This window comes from Oryctolagus cuniculus, chromosome 11 (genome assembly GCF_964237555.1).
Source record: "Oryctolagus cuniculus chromosome 11, mOryCun1.1, whole genome shotgun sequence".
In the NCBI taxonomy this organism is placed as follows: Eukaryota; Metazoa; Chordata; class Mammalia; order Lagomorpha; family Leporidae; genus Oryctolagus; species Oryctolagus cuniculus.
In genome coordinates, this window is record NC_091442.1 from 50,783,937 (window position 1) to 50,804,078 (window position 20,142).

Below are 20,142 nucleotides of genomic sequence, written 5' to 3' on the forward strand. Positions count from 1 at the left end.
ACTGTTGAAATATTTACTTAATGTATACCAAACTGATCCTCTGTAAAAAAAAAAAAAAAGAAATTATCAACTCCCAACTTGACTCTCAATGGGATTAAACATGACAATAGGTCTGATCTGATTTCATCATCATTTAAAAAAAATCATCTATTATTTTTCACTTTATGTTTCTGTGTGAGAGCAAACTGTTGAAACCCTTACTTAATGTATACTAAGCTGATCTTCTGTATATTAAGATAATCGAAAGTGAATCTTGATGTGAATGGAGGGGAGAGGGAGTGGGAAAGGGGAGGGTAGTGGGTGGGAGGGACGATATGTGGGGGAAGCCATTGTAATCCATAAATTGTACTTTGGAAATTTATATTCATTAAATAAAAGTTAAAAAAAATTTGAATTATTTTAATTTATGACAATGATGGAATGTTTGCCAGTTAATCAAGCTTCCAAACTAACAGTCAAAATAAGAAAGAACTATCACTGGGATCCTGTTACATTTTAAATCACTGTAAAGGCTGATCAACTGTTATCATTAATAATGCTATTGCCATAGTAAATAATGCCATTGATATTCCAAAAGTATATTTGTCTTGCGAACCTTACACATTGATGCAAAAATCCGTGCTTTACCTGCATATTTTATTAACATAACAAATAATTTCTTCTATAATGGTAATTATAACAAAATATCAAATACCATCAGCCAACGTGCTGGCAAGTTCTATGGTCTTCTAATTAATAGACCAGAGCATAAACATGTATAAACCATACAGCCATATCAATTTATATGCAACAAATTCAAATTATTAGGAATATAAATTCAAATATTATATCAATTTATAAGCAATAAATTTAAAATGTTAGGAATATAATAAACTACATTTTAATAGTTTAATTTCCATATTTCATTAACATTTTTAATTCATGTCTCCCACTAAATTTTCTTCACTAAACTCAATTAAACTGTAGATTTAATACAGCAAAGCATAAGAGAGAAGGGTGTCAACAAAACAACTGAGTTTTATCAGTGTCTAAGTCACTTAAAGCTATTCTTCAAAAGACACATTATTTTTTTAACTTTTATTTAATAAATATAAAATATAAATTTCCAAAGTACAGCTTATGGATTACAATGGCTTTTTCCCCCACCATAACTTCCCTCCCACCCACAACCCTCACCTCTCCCACTCCCTCTCCCCTTCCATTCACATCAAGATTCATTTTCAATTCTCTTTATATACAGAAGATCAATTTAGTATATATTAAGTAACGATTTCAACAGTTTGCACCCACACAGAAACACAAAGTGTAAACAACTATTTGAGTACTAGTTATAGCATTAATTCACATTGGACAACACATAAAGGACAGAGATCCTACATGGGGAGTAAGTGCACAGTGACTCCTGTTGTTGACTTAACAAATTGACACTCTTGTTTCTGGTGTCAGTAATCACACTAGGCTCTTGTCATGAGTTGAATAAATAACTTTTTTAATTCCAGTTTTCATGAACCTTTTGAAAGTATTCCCACATAAGGTCATAAAAACACCTTAGTGTTAGGTGAAACCAATGTGAAAATTACCTACAATGTTTCTTTAAGTCCCTTTATTTCCACTAAGAAAGCTAGGCCTACCACTGGCTCTACCACTTCATTCCTATATAGAAGCTGAAGTATGATATCACTGATGCAATATGACTATTTTTCCACACTATGGTCTTATTTCTGCTAAGTCATTTTTATAGTCTTTATAAGTTGAAGTTGTTTTAACTGTCTTTTTAGACAAACTCTAAAATGGTAGATTCTAAAATGATATTGTTTAAAATTTTTTCCAATTCTGTTCCTCAAATACAATTTTGATATATTAGACAAACTAAACTATTAGACAACTAATATCAATGTTGTAAAGAGATTCAATTGAGTTTCAATTATCCTAAAAATGTAAGTGAACCTGAAGTGTGCACCTTGTGAAGTTATCTGAGAGTGAAAAACAAAAATTTAGAGACAATTATTAAATACAATGTTAACAAGTATACTGAACAGTAAGTTGGAACTCTTTTTATTTAACTGACATCTGCTTAGTTTTTTATTTATTTAAGTATAAAGGACCAGTTAATCAACTCATTAGACAAGGCAAGACACTTGAACTACATAATAGGATTTAAAAAGAAGTTGATGTTATAGTAGTTCTCTGGTAATCGCACACACACACACGCATACACACATACATATACACAAATTGGTAGAGTACTTCAGATAATAGATTTTCCCCTGTAATCTTATATAATGCACTGTTCACAATTTGTAGTATTTTGAAAACTACATAAATTGGCCGGTGCCGCGGTTCACTTGGCTAATCCTCTGCCTGCGGCACTGGCACCCCGGGCTTCTAGTCCTGGTTGGGGTGCCGGATTCTGACCTGGTTGCCCCTCTTCCAGGCCAGCTCTCTGCTGTGGCCCGGGAAGGCAGTGGAGGATGGCCCAAGTGCTTGGGCCCTGCACCCGCATGGGGGACCAAAAGGAAACACCTGGCTCCTGGCTTTGGATTGGCGCAGCACGCCGGCCACAGCGTGCCTGCTGTGGCAGCCATATGGGGGGTGAACCAACGGAAAAAAGGAAAGACCTTTCTCTCTGTCTCTCTCTCTCTCTCTAACTCTGCCTGTCAAAAAAAAAAAAAAAGAAAGAAAGAAAAAGAAAAGAAAACTTCATAAATTGAACATGGCCAAAACAGAGATGTCTGATTGAACTCTTATGAAGCATTTAGGAACTTTGGCTACATTCCCAAAAAGACTGCTTCTTAAATCATAAAAATGAAAATTCATACAAAAGCACAACAGATTTAACAGACATCTTTAAAATAAATCAAATTGTAACTTAATTTTGTACTTTTTCAAATATGACTAAGAAAGTAAGTTACAAGAATGTCTACATTGAAAAAATATATTAGCCGGGTGAATTTGGGAGGGAGAGGAAAACTATACAGTATTAATGCACTCCACGAAATCTGCAGAATTCCAAAATGTGCTAGCACTGAAAAACCATCTTTCAGTAAGGTTTTTCAAGTGGTACAATGAGCCTGTCAAAAAGTATCTGGTCTGTACTAACAGTTTACTGTCTTCAGTACAGGCCTTCATAATGTCAGTCACTCTGTTCTTTCAAAATCCCTTAATATAAAAAAGTTTTCAATGCTAATAGGTCGGGCTATGACTGATGGTGTGGGATTGAATCCATATGTACATTGAGTTTCATTTCATTGTCAAAAATTTGAACAAGTTGCTGCATGGATGCAACGTGACCAGATTCCAGTTTAGACCATACAGGCACATCATTTAAAGTTATTTCAAATGCACCTGTTGACATACACTGGTTCTCAATCATATTGCTCAAGAAGAAAACCATGATACATGCATAGATATTTTCTGGCCCCAAACCAGATGCTAGGAGCTTGCATGCCAAAGAAGCCAAAAGGATCTTTGCCAACAATTATTAAGCCTATTAATACTAGTTTGAAGACTGACAGGAAAGATCTTATATGTCTATATATTGGTTGAGAGAGGTAATTCTCTCCTTCAATTTGGATGTCTGGGTACCGCTGGCTAATAACCCCCATGTACTCCTCAAAACACCCGCCTATACCCTCAGAAAACACAAATCTGGACTTAATCAGCGGCCCCATAGCAAACTGCATCTTTAATCTCTTGCTGGGCACGCTGCCCATGTTGGCGGAGGTCTTGCTCCAGGCCACCACCAACGCTGCCACAAGGAAAAGCAGCAGAAGCCTCATTTTAATTGAGCCTCAGACAGACTGTAGCTAGCTCAAAGCCCAGCCCCGAGCCACTGGGAAACTTTTCTATCCACTTATGTGGGCTATTGTGATTTTAGTATAAGTATCTTAAAATCTAGTTCCACCCATTTATTAAGTGCTAAAAATAATATTTCTAACTAAAAAATAGCCTATTGTTAAATAATTTATTTCTCCATCTAGCAGACACCACAGTCCCTTAAGAATTTTTGGAACTTCACTTCTGTTAGGGATCCATTCGCAAAGAAACGAAACTCATCATTTATCAGGGAAAGAAACTGCGCTGTAGCAAAGCTTGAAAGAGGAAATGGCCAAACCGCAAACCGTGTTATAACTATGTAACCGCTGCTGCTACGGACTACGGGGCCGAAGGGAGGAAACATAGGCGCGGCTGTCCCTAAACAAGTGTATACAGGAAGACCCTCAGACGCTTGTAATTTGGAGCGCTACTCAGCCTCCTTCCCCAGTCTGTAGAGCCTAGTGCCTGCAGGAGCCAGCTGAGTGGCCTTCCCTCCTAGTGCCGGTAAAGAGCGTTTAACCTGATTCTTCTCAGTCTCCTTTGTGAACTCTTCATCAGCGTCCTGGCCAGTCGTTGGTGGTGGGAAAGCTGACAATTTCCACATACATTATATCATAAGATACAGACTATTTATTATATTGAAGGAAGTTCTGTAAGTCTTGTAATCGTCAAGTTCTGTATTAATGACAATTTCACAGTAGATCGTGAATAATTTAGTTGGAGTTTGTCTTAAGAGATAACAGTTCAGTTAGTCTCAATGTGGTAATGTGTTTTTTCAGATGAAAACATGACTTTTATTTATAAAAGACTATGCACTATAGATAAATTCTATAGGTAAACAAAGAAAATTCCATAGGTAAAATTGTTATTTGAAATTATAGGGGTCAGTGCTGTGGCATAGTGGGTACAGCCACCACCTGTAGTGCTGGCATCCCATATGGGCACTGGTTCGAAGCACTGGTTCGAATCCCAGCTGCTCCACTTCTGTTCCAGCTCTTTGCTATGGCCTGGGAAAGCAGTGGAAAATGGCCCAAGTCTTTGGGCCCTGCACCCATATGAAAGACTTAGAAGGATCTCCTGGCTCCTGGCTTCAAATCAGCTCATCTCCAATCATTGCGGACATCTGGGGAGTGGACCAGAGAATAGAAGACTTCTCTCTCTCTCTTGCTCTCTCTCTCTCTCTCTGCCTCTCTGTAGCTCTGCCTTTCAAATAAATAAATACATTTAGAAAAATTAAATAAAGAAGAAATTATAGGCAAAGGAGAAAAAAATCTGTTTTTTAAAAAATATTTTATTTGAAAATCAGAGTTACAGAGAGAGAAAGACACACACACACACACACACACACACTCAGTGATCTGTCATTTAATGCTGCTTCACTTCACAAATGACCACAACATCTGGTCAAAGCCAGGAACCTGAAACTCCATCTTTACCTCTCATGTGGGTAGTAGGGGCCCAGGAACTTGACCATCTTCCACTGCTTTCCCAGATGCATTAGTAGGAAGTTGGATCAAAGTGGAGCAGTTAAGAGTTTAATGTACACTCATATGGGATGCCAGCATTGCAGACAATGGCTTAACCCACTCTACCATAACATGGCCCCTATATATCTGTTTTTAAAGAATATATTAATGAATTTAATTACTACAAAATTGATAAGATACCATGGATGAATGACTGCATTTTTTCCCTTAATGATGAGTAGATGACATTAATCAGGAATTAATTCTTGAGGGATCCTGTCAGAGTCAGTTCCACTCTCTGTTAATATTAGAATATTAGAACTCATGCTACTGACTAGGTGCTTGAAATTATGGACTCCCATCTTTTTATGGAGATACAACTAATATTCAGAGAGAAGAAATAATTTGTAAAAGTTCAGTCAATACTTGAGTGTTATCTTCCCACATTTTCTTCTTAGAGATATCTATGGAATCCACATATCCAGTTTCAAAATGATGATCACTTAGAGGTATGTGGCACCAGTATAGAAGCAACAATTCTTGTGGAAGGATATATGTAGGCTTACTGCTCTATGGTGCCTTTCTGGTTCCTTTCTGCAAACTCAGTCTCTGATTCACAAATATGAGTCTGAGAACTGAGTATTAAATGTAGAATTTCTTCTGTGGCCTGAAGCAGAGTTTCCTAAGTTGGGAAACTCAAGACTGAGATTCCTTGGTTTGCAGAATAGAGTCATGGAGACCAATGTAGGATCAGAGATGATAAAGGAATTTGAGCAGCACAAATCATACTTTATGCATGGAGAAAATGGGGAATAGGTTTTTAGCTAATAGCTAGTCTCCCCAATCACACCCCCACTCAACTAATATCAACCCCGGTTACAGGAGAGTTATGCACACCCCATTTGGACAGCATCAGTGATAAGAGCAGGTACTTCATGAAACCCTGATATTCAGCTGTTTGCATCTTGTGTAGCAGAAATATATAAATGGTACATTTAGTTCAAGTTCAATTCTCAGAAAAATAAACTTTTGTTAGATAGATATATGGACAGATGGATTTCAGGAATTTTCTAGGTAAGTAATTAACAGACAATGGAATGTTAGAGCTGCACAATTATTATGGAATGCACCCACTCTATCCCTAAGCCATATTATTCCAATAAATACAGCAGGAAAATTTTCCTGACTGTGAGATATGATTCATTGATGGGTCACAAATTATTTTAGCACATGAGACTTTCAAAGTATTAAAATATGTTGCCATGATAGTAGTACTATATTTTTTCTTTAAGTATTTTAGAGTGACATAGAATATGTTTGCATTTCTCTGAATAATTATCTGCAATAATTTGGTGTGAGTTTTAAAACCACAGTATAATTATCAGAACTAAATAGAAGTAAAGTTAGTGAAAATAACAAAATATTCTTCATGTGTTTGATCGTATTCATTTATAGCACATTTATTTCAAATGCATATTACCAAACTACACATTAATAAAAAGTTAGAATTCCACGTGAGTTCTGATGTATCCTGCTTTCTGGGAAGATGAGCTGGCTGCACAGAAAATATATGGATCATCTTCCTTGTCATGTAGGAAATGTAATCTTCTGCTCCCATGATTCACCAGCTCAGGTTCATGAGAAGGAATTTCTAGGTTGCTTCTCAGCATGTGCTACTCCACCAACTTCTGACATATTCTTACTCAAAATTCTGGGCCCTATAGCTATCTGAATTCTGCAACACCATTCTGGAGTTGGATTCTACATCTGTGAGGTCCTGGGGCAAGGGTGAGAGGGAGCTCTAAAACCTTGGTTGCCCAGGAGAGTAAGCAATGTGTCCCCCACGTGGTGGAAGCAGAAGAATAGATAAATCTTAGGTATCATCAGCTGAATCTGACACGAAGTTACATGAGGGCTGGTCCAGGAGGGGATATGAGTTCAGATCCTCAGATTTTGAACTATAAAAATGTAACTAAGTCCATGAATTCAAGGATTGCATTGTCAGCAGATGGTGCATAGTCCCTAAGGCAATGTGTGTCTGTAAGTGTACAGAAGGTGGTTCCATGTGAGGTTTATTCAAGGTGGGGTTGGGAGTGGTGAAGAGTATGCAGAGCATATGAACTGGAACATGAGTGGTATGAATTCATGTTCTGGCTCTGCCACTTTTTACTCATTTGTAAGATGAGCATATTCATGGCAAGGAAATATCCCTAAATTCCCAGAGAAATCATTGTGAAGTGTGTGCAGACTGATTTGCATTGTGTGAAAATTTTAATTGTGAGATTTCGTGGAGTTTCTTCAGCAAGTTAAATGTCTAGCCCTCTCCAGACAATGTAACCTGCCTACAAGCCCTGGTTTGATTTTACTGAAGTTTCTGCAAAACCTAGTCTTCAGGAATGAGGAGTTATTCAAGGGAGTTTGAGATACTGAATGATACTGCCATTTCTTTGAGAAGAGAATAGTTCCTATGCTATATGAAGGAAGGGGATCCATGATTAGAATTTGACCTGAAACACCTTTTGTATTAAACCCTCTCCCATGGAGCTCTAAATGTAGTCTATTACCACACATTGTGTCTAGAACTGTGCTAATGCTCCCTCTATTCTTATAGTTCTTCGTGCTCAGCAAGATAACCAGGACTTTTTGCCTAAGAAAGATGAAAAAAAGGCTTTAAGAAATAAGAGAGTCGACCAGAGTAACATGGTTTGTAAGTGCTACATATTCCAATTTTTGACAAGTGTTCTATTTTGCTACAACTAACTAAAAGTGTATATTAATTTTTGAGGTCAATTTCATAAATTTCAGTCAACCTAGAACAAACTTTGCTTTATGGGACTTTGCCCATGGCATGGCTTTCCATTTTTTCTGAAAAAGTGTCTACATTGTATGAACTCATAGAGTTTGTAATATAGATCTTTGTCAATTAATATCATCAATCTGTACTGAAAATCACATACACTGCATATAGTACACATAAACGTACAGAATACTTTTATTAACCTATTTTTCTTTATTTAAAATATGAAAATTAGACTGACTCAAAGTTTTACTGCTAATAAGTTTTTTAAAAATATAATAAATATAAAATTTAATAAAAAAATAAATAAAACCCAACATATAATACATATATAAATAAAACACAATACCCATATGTGTGAAAAAACTTTTGATCCACAAAGAATTTATTTGTGTGGTTCACAAGGTCTCTCAGTGCTAGCAACCTTGCTGAATTCCCTGTGGATGATATTTGTCATTGTTTGTAAAGTTCTACATGTGATTTTAAGTTCGGTTCAATTGTGTTTGGCATGTAATTTTATTATTTTATTTTGCTCCACAGGATGTATCATCATTTGATGTATGGCAACTAAAAATCTTAGTGAAAAAAGCAAACATTTGATTTGTAATTAAGTCAGCATTTTAAGACGGGTTCAGCTGTACCCACAACTCAGCGTTTAGTCATGGACAGCATTCACAGGTCTTTTGTCTTGAAAATGGTTTCACTCAGATCTGGTCATTTGTCTTGGCTCTTTGTTAGGCTTTTGTTTTCAACAGGCAAGCCCCAGGCTTCTTCACAAAATGACTAGGTCCAATAAAGCAAAAACCTCTAAGTAAGTGCTTTTTAAATTATGTTTGTAGGGTACTTATGGATGTCGCACAATGAAAGCAATAGAAATGGAAAATTTAGGATCATTATGGAGGGCTATGTGATGGAATGGATACAGGGAACTGTTTCATTTGGAATTATTGCTGGAAAAGTGCACTACCAAGTATACATTATGTCAAATTTTCCTTTAGAACTGTGAATAAAAATGGTATACCACAAGATTAATTTCTTTTTTAAAATTGTAGGCATATTAAATCAAGAGGTGTTGTAGTGGGAAAAACATAATATGGAACTCTGTGTGGTACATTTATATTAATATGAAAATAGCTAATACTACTCCATTGCTTTTCTATAACATAAATTTTAGAGACAACACATTCTCCTATGATATACTTCATAGTTACCTTTTAAATTATTTCTTTGAAATAGCAATTTTTACCAATCCAGCAGCAAATAAATGTTTTAATTAGCCTAATGATAATTTGTTCTTAAATTCTGCTAATTAACAGAATTGTGAATGCTATTTGAAGGTACTCTTTCTTGACTCTTCTCATGTACAAAGGACTCTTTCTCACAGGGAGCCTGATTGTCATTATTCTTCCAGCTGATGTGTCCATTATTCTTTATTCATTTCTATCATGATCTTGCTTTGTTTTCAAATTGATTTTTTGGGGGGGGGGTCTTAGCATGGTTCATCTAGGAAGGTATATCATGAATTCTCACATGTTGGGCAATAGGATTCATCAGAGAATGAGTCCCACATCCATTCATCCATAAGCCAGTCTTCCCAACTCTTCTCTTAGCATCTATAGTTCTCATGTCTGTGTTTCTTCCAAATCTGGAATTTGGGAAACCTCCTCCCAAAAACACATTAGAAGGAAATGTCAAGCACCAAAATTTTGTGAAGAAGTGGTGGCCCTTGGAATCTAAAGGCTTTCTGAATGAAAAGAACCAGCCCTCTAGCAAGGCTCTTAAGTTGCACTCAGAATTTCCAAAGGAAGTGGAAAGGAGGATGGCACTTGAAAGATCCCTTCCTTCTCAAAAAATAAGATAGTTGCCTCCATCACTGAGTCAGAGAAGTTTCTGGAAAAGAAAAGCACATTATCTTGGAGGATCCCTGCTCCTTCAAAGAAGTGCAATACTATTTCATCCAAATTAGATTTGTTGGGTGAGTTCCAGGGTACCCTTCCAAAGATTAAGAGTCATCCCACTTGCTCCCTGAAGAAGTGTCCCAGAAGAATACTACACAGAACCCTATCCTGGATCACTCTGAAATGATTACTCCAGAGCAGCCCAAAAGCTACCAGGCAAGATGGTGCCAATCGATTATGAGATGGGGGACTAAGGACCCAAAGAACATGTCAGTTCATTGGATCAATGAAGTATTGTCAACTGTGACAGAGATGTGCATTGTGACAAGTACATCTATCCCCCCCACACACATACACACACACACTGCATCATGGATTACAAGATTAGATGGAGTGGTATATGGCAGTAGCACACAGTCAATGCCACAACCTTCAAGATTGCTTGGAGCCAGATCTTGAAGATATTCACAAGGAAGATAATGGTGGGGCATGGCATCCACAATGACTTCAAAGCCTTCCAGTACTTTTATCACAAGTCCATCACATATGATACTTCCTCTATCCATCACCTCAGTTGGAAATCCATCTGCTCAGAGAGGGCCGCCATGTCTCTAAACATCTCACCAAGAAGCTGCTGGACCAGGCATACAAGTTAAGAAAAGTGGATAATTCTCTGTGGAAGCTGCTGAGGGCATCACAGAAGTTTGCAAGTTGGTTGAAGTTGAGTGGGAACAGTACCTGTTCCCAACCCCCCCAAAACATTAGCAGTGGTGGGAATTTTGGTGATGTGGGGAGGCAGAGGCAACACCAAAGAGAACCAGGGCAGTGGACCATTGGCAGCTCTACCAGCTTCATACCTCTGGAAGGTACACTCATTTGGAAAGAGTGAGGCTGTACTCTAGACTTAATATTCACTGCAATCTCATCTGAGCTGTTGTGTTTTGTGTCTCTTTGGGCATCCTTTGGAATGGGGTAATCCATCATGTCAGAATCTAGTTCTATACTCTTTACCACTTACATGATGCTCATCACAGGTCGAATAGTACAGTTGCCAATCAAGAATTTTGACTTTCAAGGGTAAAGGGTTGTGGGGAGCAACTCGGACTAGACTAAGTTACTGGAATTAAGACTTATCTATGCATCTGCTGTCCCACAATATGGCGTTGAGAAGGGAGTAACAACTTCTACACAGCTGCCTCTTGCCAATTTGATTGACTGAGCTGCAGGAGCTGATCTTGCTCCTGATTGGAGGAGAGCAGCGTACTCAGCGTGTGGGCAGCCGAGTTGGGATTGGTGGATGAGGACTATAAAGGAGGAGAGAGGGCCGGCGCCGCGGCTCAATAGGCTAATCCTCCGCCTAGCGGCGCCGGCACACCGGGTTCTAGTCCCAGTCGGGGCGCCGGATTCTGTCCCGGTTGCCCCTCTTCCAGGCCAGCTCTCTGCTGTGGCCAGGGAGTGCAGTGGAGGATGGCCCAGGTGCTTGGGCCCTGCACCCCATGGGAGACCAGGAAAAGCACCTGGCTCCTGCCATCGGATCAGCGCGGTGCGCCGGCCGCGGCGGCCATTGGAGGGTGAACCAACGGCAAAGGAAGACCTTTCTCTCTGTCTCTCTCTCTCACTGTCCACTCTGCCTGTCAAAAAAAAAAAAAAAAAAAAAAAAAAAAAAAAAAAGGAGGAGAGAGACAACATGCACCAGGAACATCTAAGAGGAACATCTATCTGAAGGAACACCTGTGCAGCCCCCAAGAGAGCCGGCCGGCGGTGTGCCGCTCCCCCGCAGAAGTGGGGAAAGTGGCTAGGGGGAACCGCCCTTCCACGGAGGTGGAAGGGTCGGTAGCCAACCCGGGAAGAACCAGCAGCAAACCTGGGGAGGGCTGAGCAGACAAAAGAACAGCGCAGGGTCCTGTGTCATTCCTCCACGAAGAGGGGGAGCGACATAATGGTGCCGTGACTCGGATATGAAGCCTAGGCAGGGTTTAGTGTCGTTCCTCCACGAAGAGGGGGAGCAACATAATGGTGCCGTGACTCGGATAGGAAACCTGGGAGGGAAGAAACGGGAAGAAGAGGGAAAATACCGGAGAGACTAGCCAAGAGCCTAGGGAAAAGCCGGACGGAAAAGGTGCCGGAAGAAGCTATTGAAAGCCTAGGCATAGACTCGGATATGGACTGTGGGAAAGAAGTTAGGATTTAAAGTGAAAGCAAGAAGAAACTTAGACTCAGATACGGACTGCAGGTTGAAAGTGAAAGTGAAACCTATAAGAAACTTAGACTTGGATACGGACTGTGGGGAGAGGCCAGGAGAAATGAGGGAGGAATATTGTTGGAAGAAAACTTAGGGAAACATACCGGGTAGAGAAAAATGTTAGGGAAATTGAAGCCGCGGGGGCAGGCCGAGGTGGAGACGTAAGCCAGCTTGGAATTCTTCAAGTCAGCCCGGGGAGCAAAAGGCGAAAATCTGGAACCAGAGGCAGAGACGTGGGCCGCCAGGTTGGAATTCGCCAGGTTAGTCTGGGGAACTTGGACTGAATGCCGGTGGCGGAAACGTGAGCTACGCTGTGTGATTCGCAGAAGCCGCTGCGTGCAGAGAGAGCATGGGGCGTGAATAGATAGGGAACGCGGGGCTGGCGCGAAGGCCGTGGTGAGGGCGCGAAGGGCGTGGAGACCGCAGAGTGCGCGCGCAAAGCCGGGAAGCCGCGCAGATGAGAGAAGCGTGGGCTGAAGTGGCTCAGAGCCGGGAAGCCGCCGAGAAGCAGCCTCGGGGCGGGCGCCGGGATGCCGCAGGGATAAGAGAAACAGAAGTTTAGAAGTAAAATGAGAGAAATAGGAATGCTGGTAAATAGAAGTAAAATAGGAGAGATAGGAATGCCCGGAGATAGAGAAATAGAGAAAAATAAGGCCTCCCCTCAACATGGCAATGAGAGAGCTTGGATTCGGTCTGCCTGATTAGGGAGGTGGTGAGCACCTGTGGGCGACTAGCAGCTTATGCGCCGCAGGTCACCGAAGACAGGCACGAATTAACATCAATAAGTCTCCCCACAATACCGCAATGAGAAGGCTTGGATTCAGTCTGCCTGATTAGTAAGGCAATAAGCACCAGTAGGCAGCTCGACCAGAGTATGAGCTGCAGGTCACCGAAGATAGGCACGAATCAACACCAATAAGTCTCCCCACAATACGGCAATGAGAAGGCTTGGATTCGGTTTGCCTGATTGGTAGGGCTTGTAAGCACCTGCAGGCAGTTCTAGCAGAGCAGAGCATGCGCTGCAGGGCACCGAACACAGGCATGCATCAGCGCCTAAAAACCTCCTCACAACATGGCGAAGAGAGGACCCGGATTCGGTTTGCCTGATTGGTAGGGCTTGTAAGCACCTGTGGGCAACTCTAGCAAGCAGAGCAGAGTGTGTGCCACGGGGCACCGAAGACAGGCGTGTATCAACGCCAAAAAAATAAAAAGAAAGGGGGATCTGTGGGGAGCAACTTGGACTAGACTAAGTTACTGGAATTAAGACTTATTCTATGCATCTGCTGTCCCACAATATGGCGCTGAGAAGGGAGTAACAACTTCTACGCAGCTGCCTCTCGCCAATTTGATTGACTGAGCTGCAGGAGCTGATCTTGCTCCTGATTGGAGGAGAGCAGCGTACTCGGCGTGTGGGTAGCAGAGTTGGGATTGGTGGAAGAGGACTATAAAGGAGGAGAGAGACAACATGCACCAGGAACATCTAAGAGGAACATCTATCTGAAGGAACACCTGTGCAGCCCCCGAGAGAGCCGGCCGGCGGTGTGCCACTCCCCCGCAGAAGTGGGGAAAGTGGCTAGGGGGAACCGCCCTTCCACGGAGGTGGAAGGGTCGGTAGCCAACCCGGGAAGAACCAGCAGCAAACCTGGGGAGGGCCGAGCAGACAAAAGAACAGCGCAGGGTCCTGTGTCGTTCCTCCACGAAGAGGGGGAGCGACAAAGGGTATACTGGGAAATGTAGTGTTCCATGATGCCTTATAGAGGTTTCATTTTATGCCTTTTGTCCTTGAGTAATTAACAATACCTTCTTTTACTCTCAGAAAAGCCCTGCTCAGATGATGAATTGTATGGTTGCATTACATATCACAGACTCATGGCTCTGAGTCTACATGCAGCTTATATCAGGTATTCCCTGTTGTTCCCCCCTTGATTTCCTTGAGAGCCATTGGTGGTGAGGTGTAGATGTCCATGGAATTTCAAGGCAGTGATGTAAAAGACTGTAGCTGAGAAAATTTTCTGATTGAGAAAAGATATCTTTTATATAAGGTGATAATGGCTTCATTTAATTTAGGTCTTGTTCAGTAGGTTAAAGAAAAATTTAAATGCTCTTAATGTAAATGGATACAACTACCAAGGATGGGCCAAGCTCAAGCCAGGAGCCATAAACTCCATTTATCTATCCCATTTGGTTGGCAGGGGTGCATGTACTTTTGCCATCTTCTGTTGCATTAACAGGTGCATTAGCAGGGTGCTGGATTGGAAGCAAAGCAGCTAAGACTCATAACAGTACTCATTAACGTGGCTTGTTGTTGCAAGCCATGGCTTAACTTGTGCCACATTGCTAGCCCCTATATTCACCTGCTCTTTCAGATATAATTCTAATGTCTTCTATGTATTCCAAAATCAAAGAAAATGAGTACATCTTCAATAAGTTACTTATTCCTCACCTTATTTTATATTATTTTAGGATCTTTATAATAGTTCTCTAAATAAGGTGGAAAATTAAGTAAATTTAAGCTTTAGGGAAAGTACATAAATAAGATAAAATTGAATGGTTATAAGATACTAAAGCCACCAAACTGAGTGAAAATATTTCTCTGTTTTTTTTTTTTTTGGTGTTATAGCAAAAATTTGTTACAATTCCAAATTGAAACCTAAAGAATAATATGCAAATTCTGTGAAACACGAAGTCTGTAAGTCTCTTGTCAAATAGATGATATAGTGGATGGTGTTTTAGTACCAAGATGGAAAAAAAACTCAATATCCTGCAGGTGTGACTTTGGAAATCTATATTCATTAAATAAAGTTAAAAAAATATCCTACAGGTGTGACCACTACTAGTACTAAAACAAATAATTTAAAAGGTTTTCCAAGAGTTGCTGCCATAGTGTGGTCCTCAATTGCTTTTAGAGTTTGTGCTTGTTTGATAGCTATACCTGGGGGTGTGTAGAGACTGTACTGCAGATCCTTATATAAATCTCTATATATTTATTTCAGCTATTCTATATGTACAAGTTATACCGCCAACTGTCCAAGTTATATTTTCAGGATAATATTTGCATTTCTTCTTTGCATTTTAACCAACTCAATATAGTCTTGCATTAGCATTTCAGAAATGTGCCAATAACTGAATTTCTAGTCAATTTAAAGACTACTTTCTAGCCTTTACACTTATTTTTCAGGCTTTGTTCTGATGATTAACTGGGAAACCCTAGGTGTCAGTCAAGCATTGTTTTTCTAATTTGAATTTTATCAGTCAGGTGCAGCAGCTGGAGAATTTTCTTGTTGGCTGGGTACACCCTGGATTCCTTGTATAGGGGACAATACTTTTGCAAAGTCAAGTGAAAATCCACCCTAGATAAGTGTTACCAGATCTGACAAGCAAATGAATTTATGGCACACCAAGGTTTGGCTATACATCCAAAGCCAGGAGCCAGATGCTTCTTACAGGTCTCCCCCATAGGTGGAGGGATCCAAGGCCTTGGGCCATCTTCTACTGCTTTCCCAGGTCATAGCAGAGAGCTGGATCACAAGTGGAGCAGCAGAGACTTGAATTGGCATCCATATAGGATGCCAGTAACACAGACAGAGGCTTAACCTACTATGCAAGACCTTGTCCTTTTCACTTTGGAATTTCCTGAGTAGGATAAGTGCCATTATAAATTATTTCTATGCAGTGATATTTATTTTTATGATTTATTTATTTATTCAAAAGGCTGAGTTACAGAGAGGCAAAGGCAGAAAAAGAGATGGTCTTTTATCTGCTGATCACTCCCCAAATGGCCTCATTGGCTGGGGCTGGGCCAATCTGAAGCCAGGAGCTTGGATATTCTTCCAGGTCTCCCATGTGGGTGCAAGGGGCCCAAGGATTTAGGTCTTCATCCACTGCTTTCCCAGTCCATAGTAGAGAGTTAGATCAGAAGTGGAGCGGGTGGGGTGCTCATATGAGATGCCCACACTGCAGGAGGTGGCTTTACCCACTACTCCACAGTGACGGCCCCTGACATTGATTTTTTTTAACAGAATTGGTAACAAATTAATATTTTAATTAGCCTAACAAGAGTTTATGTTTAACCTGAGTGATTGGTAGAATTGTGTGTGTTCTTTCAGAATCTTTTCTTCTCTTCCCATGTTTAAAGGCTATATTCCCCCATAGGGAGGCTACTTTATTTTTGTTGCCCAGCTAATATGACCATTTTTCTATATGCATTTCATTCATGATCTTGCTTAGAACAGTAGAATCTAGGAAGAATCTAGACTATTTTGTCTCATCCGTCTCTCCTCTTCTCTTGCAGATAAGATTCTATATAATGGCCACATCACATGGCCACATCATGTGGCCAAGACCAATAAAAATGAATACATTGCCAGTAAGTTGTTTATTTATTCCTCAGCTTCTTTCACATTGTATTTTAAGAGCTTTATAAGATTTTGTTAATTAATTGGAAAGCATAAAGAAATATAATTCAGAATAAGGGCTTATATAAGACAAAATGAGCATGGCTGCAAGACTTAAAGCCATCAGAACTGAATACACATTGGTCTCAATTTTTTTTATTGCCATAGCTTCAAGACTTTTTATATGGTTCAAGATGAAACTTAGAGAAGAATTCGCTACATCAGAAAGAATTAAAAAGTTTATATTTAAATTGTTAAAGTAGGGTATCCTCAAAAGCTTTTTGGAGGCTGAACTTGTTTCATGGATTAGATCAGAAAATGTGTAGAGGATAGAATCTATTGCAGATCCTTAAATAACTCTCCATAGTTTTATCACAGTAAGTCTACAAATGCAGGATTACTTCAGACTTGGCAAAGTCATGTTTTCAGGCAAATTATTCCATTTTTCCATACATTTATCAATAACATAAACTATGCACAGAGCCAAAGACAGTTCTGTAGTCTTTTCTTTACTTGAATCTGCTGACATCTTAAAATATTTGTATACTTTGAGAAGAATGAATAGATGAAAATATATATAGAGAGAGACCTTTTTTAAAAAATGTTTATTTATTTATTTATTTATTTGAGGGGCAGAGTTACAGGAAGATTTACACTCCAAACAACCACAGCAGCAAGGGCTGGGACAGGGTCATAGCTGAGAGCCAGGAATGTAGTCCTGGCCTCTCACTTGAGTTGCAGAAGCCTGATTTCTTGAGTTGTCAACACTGACTTTTAGTGTTTACATTTGCAAAAATCTAGAATTAGGAGCCAGTGCTGGAAGCACTGAAATGCTGGAAGCCAGAAATGCTGATGTAGGACTAGGGCACCAAACTTAATGACTGCCTCACTTTTAGAATCATTTCCCTTGCCATAGTTGAAACTACTAGACAGCCTTCAGGAAGTTATCTGGTTTGTATTATGACATCACTGATGGTTTCTTCTCTTTTTACTGGTGTCCTGTTGATTCCACTCTGCAATTCACCTTGACAAGTTTGACCTTATGTGGTCTGACACATCTGTTTCCCTCCAGCTTGGGTTTCTTGCACAGCCTGTAGACAACTATATCTACTCCCTGTTGAGTGTTTCTTTGTAGCTGTCCAAATGGCACCTCAAGCCACACAATTCTAAAATGAAATCGTGGGGCTGACATTGTGACATTGGGTACATTGGGTTAAACAGCTAACTGGGATTCATGCATCCCTTATGAGTTCTGGTTTGTTTCTTGGTTGCTCCACTTCCAATCCAGCTCTCTACTTAGGCACCTGTGAAAGCAACAGAAGATGATCCAAGTGTTTGAGCACCTGCCACCCATGTGTGAGCACAGATGAAGCTTCTGGTTCCGTGTTTCAGTCTGGCCCAGCTCTACCTGTTACAGCCATTTAGGGGAGTGCAGCAACAGATGGAAGATCATTTTCTGTCTTCTGCTCTCTCTCCAAAACTATATCTTTCAAAATAAAAAAGTAAATCATTAAAAATAAATAAGATGAAAAACACATAATTTATTCTTTGCTTTTAAATATTACTACCAAGTAGCCTTGACCCAAATCATCGAAATGGAAATTTTCCTGGAATGCGCCTTTCATATCTTTTTCCCCAGAAACCTTTTATTTAAGGAATATAAACTTCATGCATTTCATAATTACAACTTTAAGAGCATAATGATTCTTCCCACCATAGCCTCTCTCCCACCTACACTCTTCTTCCTCCCTCTCCTATTCCCATTCCTATTTTTTACTAAGATCTATTTTCAATTAAATTTATACACATATGATTAACTCTATACTAAGTAAAAAGTTCAACAGATAATATGAAAAAAACTTTCTCAATAGTCAAGACAAGGGCTATTCAAAGTCATTGCTTCTCAAAGTGTCAATTTCATTTCTATAGATTACCTTTAGGTTTCCTGTTAGTTATCACAGATCAGGGAGAACATATGGTATTTGTCTTTTTTGGACTGGCTTATTCACTAAGCATGATGCTTTCCAGTTTCATCCATTTTGTTACAAATGACAAGATTTCATTTTTTTTAACCTCTGTTAGTATTCCATGGAGTTTGTATCTCATAATTTCCTTTTTAAGATTTTATTTATTTATTTGAGCGGTAAAGTTATATATATAGAGAGAAAAGTCTTCCATCTGCTGGTTCATTTCCCAAATGGCTGCAATGACCAGGGCTGAGCTGATCTGAAGCCAGGAGCCAGGAGCTTCCTCCAGGTCTCCAACATGCAGGTGCCCAAGCCTGGGGCCATTCTATACTGCTTTCCCAGGTAATATCAGACAACTGGATCAGAAAAGGAGCAGCCATGACTTGAACTGGCACCCATATCGGATGTTGGTGCCACAGGTGGAGGCCTCGGCCACTATGCTATATCACTGGTCTTTTCCTATAATTTCTTTATCCAGTCTTCAGTTGACTGACATTTGTGTTGATTCCATATCTTAGCTATTGTTAATTGATCTGCAATAAACATAGGAGTACAGGTAACTCCTTCAGATTCTGATTTCATTTCCCATGAGTAAATTCCCAGGAGTGCGGTGGCTGGGTCATATGATACGTCTATATTCAGATTTCTGAGGTATCTCTATACTGTCTTCCATAGTGGCTTTACCAGTTTACATTCTCACCAACAGTGGATTAGAGTTAACTTTTCTCTACATCTTTGCCATCATTTGTTTTATTTCCATGTGAATGCCATTCTAAAAGGGGTGAGGTAAAACTTCATTGTGGTTTTGATTTACATTTCTCTGTTGAATAGTGATCCTGAGCATTTTTTCATGTATCTGTTGGCCATTTGGATTTCTTTTTAAAAATGCCTGTGTAAGTCCTTTGCCCATTTCTTCACTGTGTTGCTTGTTTTGTTGTTGTGGAGTTTCTTAAGCTCTTTATATATTCTGGTTATTAATCAGGTGGTGGCATTACCCACTACACAACAGTGCCAGCCATTCCTTAACAAAATGTTAAAAAAAATCTCCAAAACTGTACAAAACTGAAAAGGATCATGAATAGTCAAATCAATCTTGAAGTAAAAGAAGAAGGCTGGAGTGGTCACACTACTTGATGTATATTACAAAGATATAGTAATCAAAATGGCATATCACTGGCATTAAAACAAATACAATGACATTGCTAACGCTGGATTTTAAATGTTCTTACCATAAAGAAATAATTATATGAGGTAATTGATATGATAATTAGCCTGATTTAATAATTCCAAAATTCTACATTTATCAAGATGTCGTGATTCACAAATGTATACTATATATAAGTTTAGAAAAAAAATTAAGCAAGCCAGAGATTATAGTGTTAATTTATCCAAAACAATATCAAACAGTATATTGTGTTCAGGAGAAACATTCAAATACATAAATATTGAACATTAGAGGATGAAAATGGATATAAAATGTAAACTAATTAATGAAGAGCTGATATGCTTTCTGGCCATTTTAATAAGGGACAGAAGGAGCTCTAAAACAAAAAAAAATGTTA

The 20,142-nt window shown here is 39.5% G+C and overlaps 2 pseudogenes; one reads left to right on the forward strand and one right to left on the reverse strand.

Moving 5' to 3' along the window:
* On the reverse strand, positions 2,703-3,830 carry LOC100348704 (selenoprotein T pseudogene; annotated as a pseudogene).
* LOC127487780 (interferon-stimulated 20 kDa exonuclease-like 2 pseudogene) lies at positions 4,740-13,661 on the forward strand (annotated as a pseudogene).
* Positions 13,662-20,142: the final 6,481 nt, after the last annotated feature.